At 57.0% G+C, this 19,974-nt stretch overlaps 1 protein-coding gene across 4 annotated transcripts in view; it reads right to left on the reverse strand.

Moving 5' to 3' along the window:
* The window catches only part of PTPRE (protein tyrosine phosphatase receptor type E), a 159,897-nt gene that overhangs the window by 100,051 nt on the left and 39,872 nt on the right, over window positions 1-19,974 (reverse strand). The window contains exons 1-2 of one of the 4 annotated variants that reach the window (XM_051833514.2): window positions 10,293-10,472; window positions 9,420-9,639 (exon numbers count right to left, since the gene is read on the reverse strand). The exons of 1 other annotated variant lie outside the window; for it this stretch is intronic. The gene's annotated coding sequence lies outside the window, so the exon portion shown is untranslated. Of the gene's footprint in view, window positions 1-9,407; window positions 9,640-10,292; window positions 10,473-19,974 lie in introns of those variants that run through there. 2 more of the 4 variants (XM_070058280.1, XM_070058282.1) reach the window with 2 other exon arrangements.

Raw genomic sequence — 19,974 nt, forward strand, 5'->3', positions numbered from 1 at the left:
CACCATCTATATACCATCAAGTTCTTTCTATTCACCATGAAGTTCAATGATTTTTAGCATATTCACAACATTTGCAGCATCCTTGTAGTCTGAACACATTGTCATCATCCAAAAAGAAGGCCATGCCCATCACCCCATTAGCTCCCAGCCCGTCTCCCCCGTCCTGTGGCAACCACTCATCCACCTTCTGCCTCTGCACATCTGCCTGTCCCAGGCATTTCATGCAAATGGCCTTTGACTCTGTGGCCTTGTGCCTTCTCCCGCCTGCCATATTTTTGAGGCCCGTGCACGTGGTGGCATGTGCTAACACTTCATTCCCTCGTATGGTTGGCTAATATTCTATTGTGTGGATGGACTGCATATTGCGCACCCATTCGTCTGCATTCATCCAGCCGCAGCTGCCATGTTCTTGTATGGGGTCAACCCAGCTGCCTCATCCCTGGGCTGTCAGGCCACGGTCTGCTGCAGGTGGAGACCCAGCTCGGTGGCTCCTGAACACCCGCACAGCTAGGAATACAACCACGCTTCCAGGGTCACTGTTTTTAAACAGCTAATGCAGTACATGGTGTTTGTCTACCAAATAGGCTAGATATTTTAAAGCAAATACAAAGAAGATGCTACATACCTAATTATAACAAATGGCTGTGAATTTTTATTTTTGCATTCGTTAGAAGTTGAACTGTAAAGTATGTCTGCAGCCAAAGAGCAGAAGAAATGATTTGGTTCCTAAGGAATTTTAGATCTACACGAACAAATCCATCACTGACAACATTCTTTATGTTTCCCTTTAAGACTAGGAACAAAGCAGGAGTATTTTCTCTTAACATTCATATTTACGTTGTACTAGAAACCTTAACCAGTGCAATAAGGCAAGAAAAAGAAATCAATGACATAAGAATTGGAACAAAAGATAACAAAGTTTCATTCTCAGATGACAGAGCAGACTACATAGAAAATACTGAAGAGTCCACAAGAGGTTCTGCGGCCTAGCCAGTAAAGCCACTGCCTGCAGTGCCGCATCCCATATGGGTGCGGGTTTGACTCCCGGCTGCTCCACTTCCGATCTGGCTCTCTGCTATGGCCTGGGAAAGCAGTAGAAGTTGGCCAAAGTCCCTGGGCCTCAGAGCTCACATGGGAGACCTGGAAGAAGCTCCTGGTTCCTGGCTTCAGATTGGTGCAGCTCCGGCCATTGTGGCCAATTGGGGAATGAACCATCTGATGGTTCTCTCTCTCTCTGCCTTTCCTTCTCTCTCTGTAACTCTGACTTTCAAATAAATAAATAAATATTTTTTTTTAAAAAAAGAGTCTACAAGAAAGCTCCTAAACCTAAGCTATGAGTTTAGGGGACAGGATACAGTGTTCATGTATAAAAATGAACAGCACTTATATTCACTAACAATGAACAACTGGAAAAACAACGCGAAAGCCACTCTACGCCAGGCCGTTGCGTCCACCTGGGCAGCTACGGCAAGCAGCTGGGAGACAACCTGCCGAGTCCCATGAAGTCGGGGTGGGGAGGGTCCCCAACAGCAGGGCCCTGGTGGGTTGGGCGGCAGGTGGTCACCGGGTATCCCTGGAGACTGTCGATTTTTACACATAACTTTCATTCCTATTCCCAAGAAGAGGCAGGGAAGAACCCACCTAGACACAGTGACGTGTGGTGTTCACCCGGGACCAAGCGAGGGGAGAGCTGGGAGTGGCAGGCATTGACAGAACACTCAAGGCCGTCCCCGGTGCAGCGCTGCTCGCTTAGTGAGACAACGCCCAGTGCAGTGCAGAAGCTTCGAGAGCCGGGCTGCGGCTGGGGTCCAGCCAGCCCACAGGTGAGGAGGACCTCGGTGTGGTGTGGAGCCGGGCGGGGACGCCAACCATGGCTGGCCAAACCTCACTCAAGCACCAATAACACTTCGGAATTAAACTCTGAACTTGCTTTTGAGAACAAAGCAAGAATGCTCTGAACAGTGAGCCCAGCAAACAGATGATGCCTGGTACTGGTTTGTGGTTCGCACATCACAGCACAAAACCACAACTTTACAGAATTAGAGCAAAACCAAAATATTCCCCCCAAGATAGGCCCCTGCCAGGAGAACACTTCCTTCAGGCCAAGGGCCCGCGCAGGTGGCCGAAGCAGCGCTGAGCAAAACCTCTGAAAATGGGAATTCAAGAAGCTCGTGAGGAGTTGGGGGGGGGGAGGCTGGCTCAGGACGGCAGATGGGGGGGGGGGGGGAGGCTGGCTCAGGACGGCAGATCCGGGAAGCAGGGCCATGGCGGCTCTTGCACAGCATCCTTCCACAAGCTGGGGAGGTTCCTGGCCTTATCGGGGAGGGCCCCAGCCTCCCGCAACGGGAAGCAGAAATGCCGGCGGCTCCTCGGGCCTGCTGTGGCGAGGTCTGCCCCGCATCTCACCACTCTCCTGGGATCCAAAAGGAAGCCACACCAAGGGTGGGGACGCCGAGGTGTGGGGACCCCTCACCAGTGTCACAGGGCAGGGCGAGCTGGCGGAGCCCCTGTAACACCAACCCCGTCCTCGGGAGAGCCGCCCGCGCCGGTGCTATTGCTTGTGCGGGTGGTGAGGCCGTGAGTCCTTCGAGCAGGCACTGCCTCCTTTCTTTATGTTCTTAGTGTCTGGGCTCGTCTACAGGCAGGGGGAGCCTGGCAACGACACTCTGTCAAGGGCAGTAGCGAACCCAACAAAGCCTTCAAATCTCTTGCAGCGCCGGCGTTCTCATGCTGCAGAAAGATCTAGAAAGGTCCAGGCTGGCCACAGCCTCCCGGGGGGGAGAGGTGGGTCTCTGAAAGTGGCCGGGATGGCAGAGGCCTGGATGAGCCTGGCCACAGGGTTGCAGCTTGGGCTCCCAGCTTCCAGGGAGGAAGCCCAGCAGGGCCCGGGGAGAGAGGCCGGGTGACCACATCGGAACGGGGGAAATCCACCCAGGCACGGGGAGGGCGGGCGAGGTCAGCTGTGAGTGCTCCTGCCGGAAGTGGCCTTGCTGCTGGGCTGGTCCTGACCGCTCACAAGATACGGAAAGTCCGAGCAAAGCTCCCGTGCATCCAAACTTCGTGCGGAAGGAAACAAAGCTGCAGCGTTTAGAAGCAGTCTGCTGAAACTGCTCCATGCAAGGCAAAAATTAAAAATATGTCTGAGATGGACAGAACCGGCCAGTCTTTCCAAACCCAGGAATAAAATATCTTTTATTCACACCCTTGGCCTAAAGCATCAGAAACATCCGAGTGGGCGGCATTCTGGGCCCCAGTGCTTTCTGCATCTGTGGCTTCTCTTTTGAACGGGCGGCCATTTCTAAGAAACGCTTGGCTGCTCGCTGACATTTTATTTGGAAATTGTTTGCACACACATTTCTACATGTAAATGTATCTAAAATGTCAACTTTCATGAATTAAGAAGCAAGGGCGCACAAAAGTCCGCTTCATGCCACTAAGTGCCACACGCTGTGGCCACACCCAGCAGCCTTGCTCCTCTGAGACACCGGGCAGACCTGGTCCTTGCTCACAGCCCCGCGTGGCAAGAACGGTCGTTCGTCCTCAGAACGGGCGGCACTCAGCACCCTGGCCATGGCCATTCCCTTAGTTGGACTGGCCAGAGCCCAGGGCGTGGAGTCAGGACGGGAGCCCACACTGGCCCTGGGGCTGGCCCTGCCCTCTGCCCGGCGACCCACTCTGCTTGCGGGGGTTCGTCTCCCAGCACCCTGCTCACCTGCCAGGCACAGGCAAAGCTGCTAATTCTGCATCTTCTAACGCATGAGAGTTCTGAGTGCTGGGTCAGGCAGAGAGGAGCAGCCCCTCCCTGAAATGAGTGAGTCTGGGAGAACCTGAACTCCGCAGCCTCAGGCCACCTCGGAAAAAGAGAGAAATCCCCAAACAGTCCTGTGAAGGCTAGAAAAAGCTTCCATCTTCTCATCAGCCACTCTGTCAGCCTGTGACAGACAGCAGGGCTCCATCCACAGCACGGGCAGCCTTTGGGGGTGCACCAGGGCGTGCCCAGCATGAGCACGGAGGCACTTCTCCAGCGACTCCTCGGCTGCAGGTGCAGACCAGGCAGGCCCGCAAGCCGAGGGCCCCCTCCTGCAGGGGCAGGTGCCTGCCGCCTTCCTCGCTGCTGCCTGTGATGTCCGTGACCATCAGCATGGACTCTGGGAGCTCGGCCGTGTGCATCGGCGCTGCCCCCGCAGTCACAGGGCCCTGTCCCGGCCCCAGAGGTGAGAGTGACAGCCGTGCCCACTTCCTGGTGCTGGGCACGCACGCGTCTCTCCGCAGCTCTTGGCTCAGGGCAGGCATCCACGACTGTCTGCAGGTGAATTTCTCGGTGTCGGGAAGGAGCACCAGGGAGCATCAGGGAGCACCGTGACTCCAAGCCTGCTGTTGCCCAGAGGAGCGCACCGGCCTCCCTTACTTTCCTGGTGCTTTTCTAAAATCCCCAAGGTTGGCACCCCAGATGGACTTAATGAGCACCAGTGGAGACTGAAGGGGCCCAAACCACCCCTGAACAACCCAGATGTCTCCACCGATGGGGACGATCGGAGAAGGCCGTGAAGACCCAGCCGGGGGGTGGGGGGCAGTGAAGACCCGGCCCCAAAGGCCTCCATGATCGCCTGTGTCAGAGCCCGGATCACACTGTACCTGACACTGTCTCTGTCTTGGGTGCATGGAGCTGGCCAGCAAGCATTCCTCAGGGACAGGGCCTGGTCCCTCCTCCCTCCCCCTCCCCCTCTCTCTGGGGCCATGACAGGTGCTCAGGTGGGGGCTGCGACACCAATGGTAACGCAACACTCGAGAGGAGACACGCAGGAAGCCCGTCCATTTAAACTGGTGATTGCGGCTATACTTCAGAGTGCTGGTCACCATCAATCCTGTGTGAATGGCAGAGGGACACACAAAATGTGCTGCGTCACGAGTACCAGTACACGCAGTTTTACCCTGAAATAGTAGCTATCACTAAGGAATAATGGAAATGGCATCTCTGCCGATCAGACCGACGTGGGTAAGGAGAGCCCTGTGGGTTCACAGCCTCTGGTGCTGTCACAGAGCTGGACGGTCCCCGGGAAGGGCCGCAGGACCCACAGAACCCACCGTGGGCCGTGTCCCGGAGGGCCCTCCCTCACTCAGAACTGCATCTCGTCATCCCCCAAACGTGCCACAGCGGCCCCCTGCGCCCCTGCTGCCTCCCACCACCCAAAGCTGCAGACCCCACTCAAGCATCTTGCCCTGCCCCCAGGCTCCTCTGACCCCTGCTGCTCCTGGCCACCTCCTCTGTGTGTCTGTGTCCTCTGTGTGTCTGCGTTCTCTGTGTGTCTGTGTCCTCTGTGTGCCTGTGTCCTGTGTGTGTCTGTGTCCTCTGTGTGCCTGTGTCCGCTGTATGTCTGCATTCTCTGTGTGCCTGTGTCCTGTGTGTGTCTGTGTCCTCTGTGTGTCTGTGTCCTCTGTGTGCCTGTGTCCTCTGTGTGTCTGCGTTCTCTGTGTGTCTGCATTCTCTGTGTGTCTGTGTCCTCTGTGTGTCTGCGTTCTCTGTGTTTCTGTGTCCTCTGTGTGCCTGTGTCCGCTGTGTGTCTGTGTCCTCTGTGTGCCTGCGTTCTCTGTGTGTCTGCGTTCTCTGTGTGTCTGTGTCCTCTGTGTGTCTGCGTTCTGTGTGCCTGTGTCCTCTGTGTGCCTGTGTCCTCTGTGTGCCTGTGTCCTCTGTGTGTCTGTGTCCTCTGTGTGTCTGCGTTCTCTGTGCGTCTGTGTCCTCTGTGTTTCTGTGTCCTCTGTGTGCCTGTGTCCTCTGTGTGCCTGTGTCCTCTGTGTGTCTGTGTTCTCTGTGTGCCTGTGTCCTCTGTGTGCCTGCGTTCTCTGTGTGCCTGCGTTCTCTGTGTGCCTGCGTTCTCTGTGTGTCTGTGTCCTCTATATGTCTGTGTCCTCTTTCTCCAACTTCTCCTTCATAGCAACACTGGGTGGGAGGATAACGGACAGAGGCAAGTCCCAGGCTGGCCGAACCCATGGTGCACAGGTACCAAACGGTCACCCAAACACGTCCACCACCCGCTCTGTACTTTCTGAATGGAAGCCGTGATCTCCCCTTGAACTTCTTTATCGTCTAAAAGGTCTCGCATGCAACCCAACACCTCAGGAGCCACAAGTTGGAGAAGGAACAGATATGCTAAACCAGCATTTACCATTCACTGGGCACCCACCCTGTGTAAGGGCTACACCGAGTGCCGGGAATTTAGAATTTACAAAAGTACCTGGACAGAACCTCGAGATCTTCACCCTGAAAGACTTCCAAGAGGAAGGCCTGTGAGCAGATCACTGAAACGCCAGGGGCGAGCCCAGGGCCCAGGAGGAGGAAGCAGCAGCAGGGGACCCAGGGCCCAGGGGGAGGAAGCAGCAGCAGGGGACCTGGCTGGGAGTCACTCCAGGCAGAACTCAGGGACAGGCCAGGCGGCCAGCGAGCTCGCGGGCGCTGAGGAAGGTGCAGACGCTGCCGGCCCCGCTGACCTGCCGCAGAGCGCTCTGTGGCTCCAGGAGCCCACTCTCAACCACAGCCTAACGACAGTCAATGGACGATGCTCTCAGCAAGCAACTCGTGAGTTTAAAGCACTCTCTACTACAGACTATCGCGGCGGCTGGTCTATCTGCACTATTGTTACTGTTCCTCTCATTGTGCTTGATTTATAAACCGAACATTCTCATGAGTACAACACGTGTGTTCAGGAAAAGATGCACGCATGCTCATACAGAGCGGTACACGCCCCACGGATAAGGGGGGACCGTGGCAACTTGAATCCTGACCTGGAGTCATCACTTACACTCCTTTTTTTAAAGATTTTATTTATTTATTTATTTGAGAGGTAGAATTACAGAGGGAGAGACAGGGAGAAAGGTCTTCCATCCTCTGGTTCACCCCCTAAATGGCTGCGACCCCTGGAGCTGGGCTGATCTGAAGCCAGGAGCTTCTTCTGGTCTCCCACGTGGGTGCAGGGGCCCAAGCACTTGGGCCATCCTCTACTGCTCTCCCAGGCCATAGCAGAGAGCTGGACCAGAAGAGGAGCAGCCGGGACTAGAACTGGTGCCCCTATAGGATGCTGGCACCGCAGGTGGAGGCTTAGCCACTGCACTACAGCGCTGGCCCCGTCACTTACACTTCTGAGCCTGGACTTCTTCATCTGCAAAGCAGGAGTGACATTTCCTTTGCTGGTTGACAAAGGAGATGAAGACCCAGAGCTGAGCTCGGCATTGGGTGAACACTCAGCACACCACTGATGGGGATCTGGAATGGGGGTGCACAGGGCGGGGGCTCTGCAAAGGTCTTTGGGGTGAAGCCCTGAGGGGTGCAGAAGTCTAAAAGCTTCTGCTCTGGGCAGTGAGGTCACCATGGAGGCTGCAGAGCAGGCCAGGGGCAGGCTGGGCATGGTCCGTGGGCCCCTGACCAACACGGAAGCCCCAGAAGCAGCCTGGGTGAGGGAGAGAGGTGCACTTGGGACAGGAGGGAGGGAATTGAGGGGAGGCTAAAGATGGAGGAAGCAGAGCCACAGCCCTGGAGAAATGGGAAAGAACTCCCGGGGTCCCTGAACCCGGCTCCTGGCCTGGGAAGGTTTGCTGCTCACGAGGGCGGGTGCCAACGGAAGTGATGCGGGAGGCACCCCTCACGCACACGCCGGAGATGCTTCTGAGACTCAGACGACGCAGCAACACCCTAGGAGAAGGCAAAACCATCCCGCAATCGCAAACTCCTTTTCGGGAACATGGGACTCAGGGCAGAGATTTTAGCCACCAGGAAACCAGGTAAATGAAAGATCTGCCATCAGCTAGTTACTTGCCCAAGCACCCTCAAAATTTTGGCTTGTGAATCCCTCCTTCCTCACCGAGCTGGCTGACCCGGCCCACTTAAGCCAGTTCATGAAGGAGACTCCTTTCAAATGCATAGAGAAGAGGCCAGTGGTCGATCAGGGCAGAGAGTGGAGGAAGCCATGAGCAGGAACTGGGCAGTGTTGCCAGGGAAGAGCCAGGCGTCCCCACGTGGCGCAGAGTCCACAATCACAGGTGGGCTCGGGGGACTCGCGGAGCGCGGAGCAAGCCTCACAGCCGTCTCCCGGCTGGCGACAAAGCATCGCCAAGGACAGGCTCCTACTTCCCCCACCGCAGAGGTCTGTGAACTTGCAATGAGTCCCTCCTCCTCACAGAACACTGCAGTATTCATTTGGAAACAAAAACAGCCTTATAACCAAAATATGCTACGCGCATTCTGGAACAATCTTCTGCAACAAGAGTGCAATGTTTGGCGGGCGTTGTCTGTCTACCTGTGAAGGTCAGTGCTCCTCTCCTGCTGGGCAAGGCGGCACAGCCTCAAATCTCAGGGGAAACCAGTCTCTTTCCAACTCAAGGAATCACTCAAAACGGCTGTATCAACCTGCCGTGCTCTGCAGGCTGGGGGGTCCCAGGCCTTGGCATAAGTGCACAGATGCTGCAGGCTGGGGGCCGAGCGGGGTGCACACACACACCAGCGGGGACCCCGGGGCCTCCCCTGCCCCCTGCACTGGCAGTGGTCTTCCCTGAAACCCACGGTTCCGGGGAGGGAGGAGGAAGCAGCGTGAGCTCTCGAGCCAGCACCCTGCCCGACACAGAGCGAGGCCGGGCAGCTTGGGCACGTCCTCTGAGCCCTCTGAGCTTCGGGGGCCTCTGCACTGGAGGTCACTGATGCCTACCCCCCACGTGGATGTGTCGTGGTGATCGGATGAGACCACACTGCCCAGAGTCTGGAGACTGAGGGTGAGCCCTGGAGAGAGAGAAAGACAACCCCAGCCCAGGGTAGAATGGCACTGACTTGCTGCCATCAATCACCTCCCTCAGGACAAGCGACCCGCTGGGCACCGTGCCAGTCACCACGCACACAGGGTCCTGTTTCATCCTCCCGATGACCCTGCAGCCACACGCAGGAGGCCACACGGGCCAGCAAGAGGGTGAGGCAGGATCCAAAGGCGGCTCGGTCAGACTCCAGAGCCCAGGCTCTGTGCCACGGGGCCAGAATGTCTCCCGCGTTAGGAAAACCCCAGTCCTTCCTGTGAGCAGCCCCCAGACACGGGGTGTGTCCCGGCCAAGCACACTGCAATATGGCCAGCCCCAAATGCATCTGAACTCCACAGGCAACTTCAAATAAAAGTCTCTGTCGGGCTGGTTGCCAGAGCTCTGGGAAGACCACATGAGACTCACTGCTGCACCTGATACTGCCAGTGGTCTCAGAGGGTGAGGGAAACCCCTCGGGCCCCCGGCCATCGGCAGGAACCCCTGACTGGCAGGGCAAGCAGCCTGCCCTCCTGGTTAGGATCTTTGGCCAACGGCGCGTTGGGAGTCTCATTCTACAGCTGCCGAGAGTCCAACCAGCCCTCTCCATCAAACTCAACTTTGAGACACACGCATACCTCAATAATCACCTTGAGAAGTCCAGTAGTCCGCTCTCCCCAAGCTCACCCCCTCCTCCACTGTGACTCTGTCTTCCGTGGTCAAAATATTAAGCGGGAAATTGCAGAAACGAAGGTAATTCTTGGGACTGGTGTTGTGGCACAGTGGGCTAAGCTGCAGCCTGCGACTCCGGAATCCCACATGAGAGCGACTTTGAGTTCTGGCTGCTCCACCGCTGATCTGCTAACGTGCCTGGGAAAGCAGCAGAAGGCGGCCTGAGTGTGTGGACCCCTGCCACCCACAGGAGAGACATGGATGGAGTTCCTGCCTCCTGGCTTTGGCCTGGCCCAGTCCTGGCCATTACAACCATTTGGGGAGTGAACCAGCAGAGGCAAGATCTCTCTGTCTTTCCCTCTCTCTGTAACTCTGCCTTTCAAGTAAATAAATAAAAAATTTTAAAATAATTCATAAGATTCTCATTGTACAACCTCTGGGTAGCGTGGTGAGCTCCCCAAGAGCCTAGCTCCACCCTGTCCAGGACACGAACCCTGTTTCTCCAGCGTCTCCACGCTGTACACACCACCCCCCGCCAGTCACAAAGCAGCCGTATCGTTAGCAGATCAACTGTCAGCGTATAACTGTGCTTGCGTTCAAGTGGCCCTGATTTTACTTAACAAGAGCTTCATTACAGCATGTTGCTATGATTGCTCTATTACTGGTTACTGTGCTTGATTTATAAATTAAACTTCACCGTAAATACGAGTGCATAGGAAAATGCAGAGTGTACATGGTGTTTTGCACTTTCCATGGTCTCAGGTACCCCTGGGGGTCCTGGGGGTAAAGGGGTCTTGTTTCACAGAAATTCACTGCCAGACAGGACGGGGCCACAACAGGTGGCTCCTTACCCACGTGGTCCTTTGATTGAGGAGCGGAAACACAGAGCAGCATGATGACAGCAAGGCCACACAGAGGAACCTTGTTCCTTGTGGCACCACCGTGCGTCCAACAGCAGGAAGGGATCATCTCACTGACGCCTGACCCCAGGGCAGGGGGCACGGGAGGGCACTCCCAGACTCACAGGGGAAAGAAACTAGAACAGAGAACACAGGTGACAACCTGTCCCCACTCGGTGTGAGCCCGACCTCACCCCAACTCAAGTCTCTTACTATTGGTCCACGTTCCCAACAGCTCCTGGCCACTGCGTCTCGGGCTGGACTTCCTGTGGCTCCAGGGGTACTTCTGTGGGCTGCGAGTGGGGAGTGGGCCCTCTGTGCAAACGTGCCCACCCGTCTGTGAGTGCCTCATCCGCCTTGTGTCTACACTGCCAACAGACACACTCATGCGCATGGAGACGCTCTGTTCAGTACGACTCAGAGGCAGCCCCTGTGCCTGTGACACGACAGAGGCCTCTGCCGCCGTGAGTGGCCACTGAGCACCTGTGGATCCGACCACAGATGTGCAGCAGGCCAATGCCTCCGGTGGATTTTGCTACAGCAAATGATTCTAGTGAGGTCGACACTACCCAACAGTAGCCCCAGAGAGGTTTCACCTTCGGTATATTTTTGGGAATGACTAATCATTTGAAACATTCATGATCCAAAGGCGATGATCCTTCTTCCACAAATAATTCCTATGACACAAATAGAAACACTATCTGGAAAACAGTATCAGGTCATCGTCTTGGGAGCGCAGCCATGATGAAAACTTCAGTGTCCATCAGTAAATGCAGCTGCCTGTAGGATGAACAAGAGAAGTGTCGAAGCTGCCACTTCCAGAGGTTGGAATAAAAGGCTGGTGTAGACAGTGGATAGGCATCGTGGCACCTGTGGCTAGAACAGGTAGTCGGCTGAGCAGCAGGTGTTTATCCAGCGCCTAGGATGTCTGGGGCGTCTGATTAGGTCCTTCAGACTGCACAAGAAAGTGCAAGAAATGGCATCAATGGCATTTGATGCCATTGGGGACAGGACACGAGGGAGGAGACACAGCTGGCCTCAAAGGACAGGAACCCAGGCCCGGGCAGGTGGACAGCAGGAGGAGGAGATTTGAGGCTCGGAGCTCTGACCCCAGCAGTGTCTGCAAGTACAGACCGTCCACCTGCAAAGCCGTGAGGACAGCAGTAAGAGCCCTTTCTGCCCTTGCGTGGCGACGGCTGCCTTCTGAGCCCCCGGATGTTCTTGCTGCCAGCCAGCAGCTCCGTGCCAGGTCGCTGGAAGACAGCGTCAGGCACGGGCCCCAGCACTGTGAGGTCACCCTCCCGGCACTCTCTCCTCTGCTCTGACAGCTGCAGTCCGCATGTGTCTAGGCTAAAACACAGCCGAGCCTGGGGACCACAGAAAACCCCTGGGTTACGACTATTCTTAATTGTTTAAAATTCATTTGAGAGGAAGGGGAGAGAGAAAGACAAACAGAGAGATCTTTAAGACAGACAGACAGAGCCCCCTTCTGCTGGCTCACTCCCCAAACTCCCACAATGGCCAGGACTCAGCCAGGGCCAGAGGCAGAAACTGAGCACTCACTCAGGTCTCCCACGTGGTGGCAGGGACCCTATTACGGAGCCGTCACGGCTGCCTCCCAGAGTCTGCATCGGCAGGAAGCTGGAGTTAGGAGCCAGAGCCAGGAATTGAACCCAGGCACGCTGGGATGTGGGATGGGGGTATCCAAACCACTAGGCTAAGCACCCAATCCCCTTCAAGGAAAAAACAAAGACTTCACCCTGGATACGCTGGACATTTGGCTGAGGCTGCAAATGAATACAGACCCCATCACCGCCCCACAGAGGTGGGGAAGGGGACTTCTCACCTCCCTAACGCTGGCCTTCCTGCAAGGTGCCTGGCTCAGGATGGACCCCCCAGGCCACAGCCCCGAGGGCAAAGTCAGTGACATGGAGAACAGGGTCACCAAGCGCGCTGGTTCCTGACCCAGCCAAGTCCACACTCAGAGTCCACACTACAGATGGGGACGTCTGCAGCAGCCAGGCCTCACAGAGCCACTCCCCATAGGTGCCGAGGACAGGAGAGGACAGCACACGCGTGTGATCTCCCCATCCCCATGGCCGCTGCACTCGCGTGTGATCTCCCCGATCCCCATGTCCACTGCATACATGTGTGATCTCCCCGATCCCCATGTCCACTGCACACACGTGTGATCTCCCCGATCCCCACGGCCGCCGCACTTGCGTGTGATCTCCCCGATCCCCACGGCCGCCACACACGTGTGTGATCTCCCCATTCCCACGTCCACTGCACATGCGTGTGATCTCCCCAATCCCCACGTCTGCCGCACACGCGTGTGATCTCCCCGATCCCCACGGCCGCTGCACATGCGTGTGATCTCCCCGATCCCCATGTCCACTGCATACATGTGTGATCTCCCCGATCCCCACGGCCGCCTCACACGCGTGTGATCTCCCCGATCCCCACGGCCGCTGCACTCTCTGGCCCCTCCCACCACAGCGTCCTGGTGCAGTGAGCGCTATCCACGCTGCAGCTTTCCCGTGAACAGCTGAACACTCACGTGCACAGATTTCAAACTTTGCTGCACCATAATACACTTATCTTGTAATTCCATTTTCCATGAACTTTTAAAAGATTTATTTTTCTGCTTTATTTGAAAGGCAGAGTGACAAGGGTTGGGGAAGACACACACAGGCACACATACACACACACAGAATGAGAGAGAAAGAGGGAGAGAATCTTCCATCTGCTGGTTCACTACCCAAGTGGCCACACGAGCTGGGCCGCACCAGGCTGAAGCCTGGGGCCTGGAACTCCCTCCAGGTCTCCCACGTGGGTAGCAGGGGGCCTTAGTACTTGGGACATCATTTGCTAAGTTCCCTGAGGAATCAGCAGGAAACTGGCTCAGCAGTGGAGGAGCCAGCGCTTAAACCCAATAGGGAAGCAGGCTTCCTGAGTGGCGGCTGAACCCCCTGGGCCACAACGCCCGGCCCTCCGTGGACTTCCCAAGAGTGTCTGGGAAAAAGAAGCCTGAAAGAGATGGAGACACAGAGCGAAGCCGGCTGCAGTCACGCAGGACGTGCTCAGGCTGGTGTCGGCCACCTGTGGTCAGCAGCGACAGGAGCAGCTTTCCCCAACTCCGAAAAGCATTGACATTTCCTGAAAACCTGGCAACAGCCTTCTCACCAGACTGGAACAGCGGGAGCCACTGTGCTTTGCTTTTGCCTCCTGGACCGAGATGTTCAGGCCCAGCTCAGGCACACGGGCCATCACCTCTCATCCCCGGCGGGAGGAAGCCGCCTCGCCGAATGCTGCCGTGCAAGGCTTCACAAAACTCGGTATAACCCTGGCTCCCCAGAGTAGAAGCCAGGGTTCACAGCCGGTAGGAACCTCATCACTGGGCTGCATACGGGGAGGACAGCAGCCGAAGCCAAACCCACCAGAGTCAGGAGCCACCCATATACAATGCACGCTCCCACTGGCGGTGGTCTCAACCCTGCCCGGAGGGAGAGGACACCACTGGCCACGAAACACCAGCCTGCAGGATGGAGGTGGTGCAGCGTCCTGCCTTGGGCTCTGACGCAGGCCTCACCGATGGTCTCGATGTGGCCGTGGCACCTGGGACTGGGAGGCAGTGGCCTCTGCTCACTGCCGATGCTCGCTGGATGTCAGGCTCACCGGTGGCCACCACGGAGAGGACTTCTGAGTGCTGCGTGCCCTCCCCCAAACCCAGTAGCTCCTTCCTGTCTTCAGTGTCATAACTCGCTTACTCAAGCCCAGGGTGCAGAGAGCTCTGTGGTCACACAGAGCCCACGGTGCCCTGCAGAATTCACACGTGTCCACATGCGAGGGGAGGGAGGGGCAGGGCAGTGCCGCCCACGTCCTCCGAGGACTGGCGGCCAGGATGTCTCAGGTCTCCCCACGGGCACGTCCACACACATCCACAGGAGGATCTACTCCACGAAGCCAGAACAGTAATAACTGGGGGGGGGGGGGGGTGAGCACTAGAACAGAAAGCGCTGTGGCAGCGCCTGGCGGTGGATGCTGCTTGCCCTGGAGAGAGGACTTGACTGAGTGTGCGGCCCTGGAGTTCAGAACCAAGTCATCCAGGCTCCTTAGCAAGCTCTGCGATGCCTGGCACACAGCAGGTGCTCCATAAACATAACAACATGTTGACTTCGCCTGCCATCCCATTCATGCAAAGTTCAAAAGCAGGCAAAAGCAGGCAAAACTGGCCTACGGTGCTGGAAGTGGGGGCGTGGTTACCCCTGGAAGGGAGGGGTGCTGGGGGTGTCGGACGTGCTATATTCCTGGTCACACGGCTGGACCACTGTGCACTTCCGACTCCTGCATACTCTCCTGTAAGTACGTTCTAGGTCGAGAAAATGTACAAGAGCGGCTTTTATGGATTACAGTTTACACATTCAGATCTCTCCAAGGGAGAAGACGCCTCCAGGGCATCTTCAAGCCTGGGGCGGGGCTGCCGCGGCACCAGCTTCACCTTCCGAGGTGACCCCTGGGCTCAGCACCAGCAGGGGAAGGATTTTAAAGCCCAGGGCAGCACTGGTCCTGAAGGTTTTCTCCAGGGGCTGAGAGAGCTTGAGGGGCGGTGCCTGGCAACAGGTGACAAAGCCTGGTCCCCACAGGCAGACGGGAGCAGGACAGCTCTGAAGACGGCGCTGGGGCTGCAGCCTGGGCCAGAGCAGGCTCCCCGGGGCAGAGCGCTGGGCCCTGGCTGCTGACTTCCCGGACAGCAGGAAGGAGCAGTGCTTGCCCAGCCCGGTGGCTTCCACACCTGTGCGTGCGCACACACACACACACATGCACACATACATGCACACGCCCACACACACACACACACACACATGCTCTGCTATTCCAGGTTGGGGGCACAGATGCCCCTGTAGTCACTGCATACCCCTTCCCTGCCCACTTTGGTTTCTCAACTCGCCTGTGCCACAGTACACGCACCGTGGCCTCTGCTACCCACCAAGGACGAAGCCTGTCCACTCACACACGTTTTCCAAGCACCAAGACTGGGTTAATTATGTGTTCATGTCAACAAGTGACATGACAGAGTCCTTCAAAAACACGATGGAAAATGGAATTAAAAGTTTATTTTGGTTTAAATTTTTTTTTGAAATCCATGCATACAGAGAGTCTTCAAAAAGACCACTGAAATCTGTACTATGAAAAATCCACATCGATTTCAAACTTTGTTGTACCACAATAAACTTACTAAGTTTTAATTCCATTTTTCCATGGACTTCTACACACGGTTCTTTGAGAAGATGCAGCCCCTCCCACACCAGCAGTCAGGGAAGGCTTCCTGTAGGAAGTGCCTTGTTGAGACCAGGAGGAATGGGAGGATCCTGTAGACAGGGCTGCTGGCCACTTGTGTGTATGGAGAATGGGAGTCCAGCACAGCTGTCCAGCGGCGGCGTCTGCTTGCCCCAGCTCCTCTGCTGGGTGGGGAAGGACCCTAGGGTGTCATAGGGCATCAGCATGTTCACATGCTGGCACCTCTCTGGGAGTACACGGACCTCGTCTCCAAACACATCTTTCCCCAGCCCCGGCCATGGTTTCTCAGCCCAGAACCCTCAGTCAAGGCCCCCAGGGCCCAGGTATCGACTCAACCTAAGAATCTTAGGACTTGGCCGGCGCCGCAGCTCACTAGGCTAATCCTCCACCTAGCAGCGCCGGCACCCCGGGTTCTAGTCCCGGTCAGGGCGCCGGATTCTGTCCCGGTTGCCCCTCTTCCAGGCCAGCTCTCTGCTGTGGCCAGGGAGTGCAGTGGAGGATGGCCCAAGTGCTCGGGCCCTGCACCCCATGGGAGACCAGGAGAAGTACCTGGCTCCTGCCATCGGATCAGCGCGGTGCGCTGGCCGCAGCGGCCATTGGAGGGTGAACCAATGGCAAGAAGGAAGACCTTTCTCTCTCTCTCTGTCTCTCTCTCTCTCTCACTGTCCACTCTGCCTCAGGACACCCACAGCTCTACCTGCACAGCGCACGCCCTGGCTCCTGCCTCTCCAGGCCCTGCACACCTTCCTGCACACCTGGGCGCGGCCTGAGCCACGGTTTCTTCACTTCTGCCCGCTGGTGGTGGGGGGGGGGCGTGCTGTGCTGGGCCACGCGGGACACAGAGCTACAACCCAGCCTCACTGCAGCTGCCTGCATCCCACTCCCACATGGGGACACTCAGACGTGCCCCAGACCCTGCCACTGCCCTCGGGCAGGGCAGACCTGGTCCCAGCTCTGAGCCTCTGGGGTGGCCCCTCACTCCCCTCACCTGTACACGGACGGCCTCCCGGGCTGCGTGCAGGGGCTGCGAGGTAGAAGTGTGGGGGCAGAACTGGCTGGGTGCCCATCCCCTGCCCTGCACACCTGTGCCCTCAGCCCCTGGCACAGCCAGCGGAAGGTGGCTTCTCCTCACCAGGGCGTGCATCTGCTCAGCCGAGCTGCAGGCTGGTGGACAGAGCGCTGCCCTGCCTCTGAGCTGCTGGGAACTCGTGAGGTCTCCGCACCACGCAGGAGAGCCAGGAGCAGGGGCCCAGGCCCCCTGCTGCCATTTCCCCTGCATCAGCTTCCCACAGGTGCAGGGGAGAGCGTCTGGGGCTGGCCGACCTCGAGGGGCCGGGCCCGTGGACCCCACGGACACGCCTCCGTGGCCCCTTCCCCAGCCGCCCGCAGGGCCTTCAGCATCAAGGAGCGGCTCTTCTCCCAACCCCTGCGCCCCAGAAACCAGGAAGAGCCAGTGATTGACTGCGCCCCTGCTGCTGCCTAGAGCTTAAAAAACAGGTCATCCATGGTTACTGCTCAAGGCAGTTAAAGCAACCTCGTAATAACGCGGAGCCAAAGTCTCTCTCGCACACCTCAGTAGGGACGAAGATTTGCAAATGTCCACAGGAAATGGAATTAAAAGATGAGTTCATTCCGGTGCAAAAGACTGAAATGGTCGAGGAAATGCAGGTTATGAGAAAACTGTGCCTGGATTTCAGTGTTTTGCATCAGAAAAAGCTCATCCCAGGAACTTTCTTAATTAGGCATCCTGCAAAGCAGGTTTCGTGTGTGCCTTCACTCACCCATTCATGCCGTCAACAGGCACCTGCCAAGTACCCACCGGTGCCTGGCCCTGCTCAGTCCCGGAGCACTGAGCCAGCAGCCTCCGCTCTTCTTGGTGCTGCCTGCTGTCTGGAGGGAGAGATGGAAATAAACCCATGTAGGCGACATGGAAGTAAATGCGTGTAAGTGACATGGAAGTAAATGCGTGTAGGCGACATGGAAGTAAATGCGTGTAGGTGACATGGAAGTAAATGCGTGTAGGTGACATGGAAGTAAATGCGTGTAGGTGACAGCTGGGAGGGTCAGGCATACGGCCAGGTAGGCAGTCACACACTGCAGAGGATGCCAGTGCCGGGGCCACCGTGCCTGGAACCCTGCAGACACAGGCCCCCCAGGGCAGTCAGAGGAGATGCCCATCTCCACAGGCTGTCTCTGCCCTGCCCCTGCAGCATCGGCTCCTGGTCAGGTTCAGGGTCACCCATAGCCTCTGAGGGACCCTCCTCTGATGGCTGCGTTGTTGGGCAGACACTGGGACCTGGCAGAAGGTGCAACATCTTGCGGAGGAAGTCCAGTCCCAGCCTTCGCCAATCCTGCCCTTCCCACCCATCTCCCACCTGCACAGGGAAGCCTCAGAAGGCGCGGTTTCAATTCTCCATGCCCGGCGCTCACAGACAGCTTGCGACAAGCCAGGTGCTGTCCTCTCGCCTCCCACCAACCCCACGCCCAGGAGGAGCCGCTGTCACCAGCAATGATGGAAGGCGTCAGACTGCAGCTGGGACCCTCGGCCGGCTGTCTGATGGTCTGGTCTTCACTTACATGGGCTGAAACAAGCCCCCCCCACACACACACACTGGCCACGTGCGGGACCAGCCAGCCCCTTCGGAAATCCACAGCTCTGCCTGGGGAGTGGGTCCTGGACATCTGAACGCTGTGACCGCGGGCAGCAGGGCCAGTGGGAGCCACCTGGCTCTATCAGGAAAAGCTTTGCATTTTTTGGATGCATGGAGCTAAGCCGTCATAAAGTACAGCAAGACCCTGGTGATGGCCTATGTCGGCGGTTCACGAGCACAGGGATCCAGAGTTGACGTGGACTGGCTCCTGCAGTTTTCAAAGATGGGAAGGTGCTGTCTAGGGCCCCAGGGCCACACAGGGGCCCAGCTGAAGGGGAGCACACCTGTCAGAGCTGAGAGCTGAGCTGCAACAGAGATCTCACGAGGCCCAGGTGCCCAAGGCCGAGAAGTTACGAAAGGGGCCCCGGGCCGGAAGCAGTTGAGAAAGGGCCTTCCCACAAGCAAACAGAAGTGCTGGCTACAGGCAAGCACAGGAGGCTCTCCCGGGGCTGGCACCTTCTTGGGCCGCCCCCGTGGACGCAGCCTCCGCTCCCTGGCCGTCCACAGTGTGGGCGTGCCCTGCAGCCGCAGCTGATGGCAGGAACGGCGTCTGCCACCCGGCACGTCTGCCACCTCACCCTGCAGTGGCCGCTCCCGGTGCCACCATCTGACCATTCTGCGAAGTGCACCGTTCCCTCGAGTGCCCCAGGGACTGGCGCCACGCCCACGTGATGGGTGGGTCCGCTTTCTGACTTGCTTCTGCCACTCATTCGCTTCCCCGAACCCCTGCCTCTTGCACCTTCACTGGCGTCCCCAGGGGCTCAAATTCTCTACAAGGACAGGCACTAAATTTCACATCTTCCACCCCTACAGTACCAGGGAATTTCAACAAACCTCCCCTTGAACGAAATCGTAGTAAGTACGAGGGCTGCTGTGGGCAGCTTGCCAAGCCCAGTGCTAGGAGTTTCACGGTTTCACAATGCTCTCGGAGCTTCTGCTAGGTCGTCTTCTTCCTTGCATTTCACAAGGGAGGGAAAGGAGGATTACGAGTAAGGCGACAGGGAGACCAGGCTGGTCACCCCCCTGGCAAGCGGCTGAGCCAGGGTCTCGGGGAGGCCACTGTCCCCCCACCGCTGGGGGGACCACACTGGGACCAGCCAGTGAGGGAAAGTGCGAGACTGCCTGAAGTGTGCATCATGGCGAATGCAGCATCTTCCCACAACACACCCGTGCTCCCGCCTGCTTGGCAACTGTCTTCTCGAAGTTTATTTCAGCAGTTTCCAAAAAAAATAAACCAGGGAGACTAAATTCTTGGGGATGCGCACTCAGAGTCTAAGCACAATGCCGAAAGTAAAGCCAGGAAAAGCAGCAGGAGGACTTCATCACCCGCTCAGTGAAATCACCAGACCCCAACCCCAAAGCCCACCGTGGGAAAATACTATGGACCAATCTCCCTCAGGAACATGATGTAAAACCTTTGAAAAAATACTAGCAAACAAATGGAGCAAAGTGTATCAAGATTACACACCACAGCCGAGTGGAATGTATCGCAGGCTGCAGAGGCTGGCACAGGGTTTGGAGATCAACTGATACGCTCCATCACATCAACAGGCTAAAGCAGAAAACCACACGATTGTCTGGTGAAAGACGGGTTAACCAGATCTGCAAAAACCCTCCAGCCAACATCGTACTTAACAGCCGAGCAACGGGATTCTTTAGACCAGGAACAAGGCAAGAGTGTC

This window comes from Oryctolagus cuniculus, chromosome 15 (assembly GCF_964237555.1).
Source record: "Oryctolagus cuniculus chromosome 15, mOryCun1.1, whole genome shotgun sequence".
In the NCBI taxonomy this organism is placed as follows: Eukaryota; Metazoa; Chordata; class Mammalia; order Lagomorpha; family Leporidae; genus Oryctolagus; species Oryctolagus cuniculus.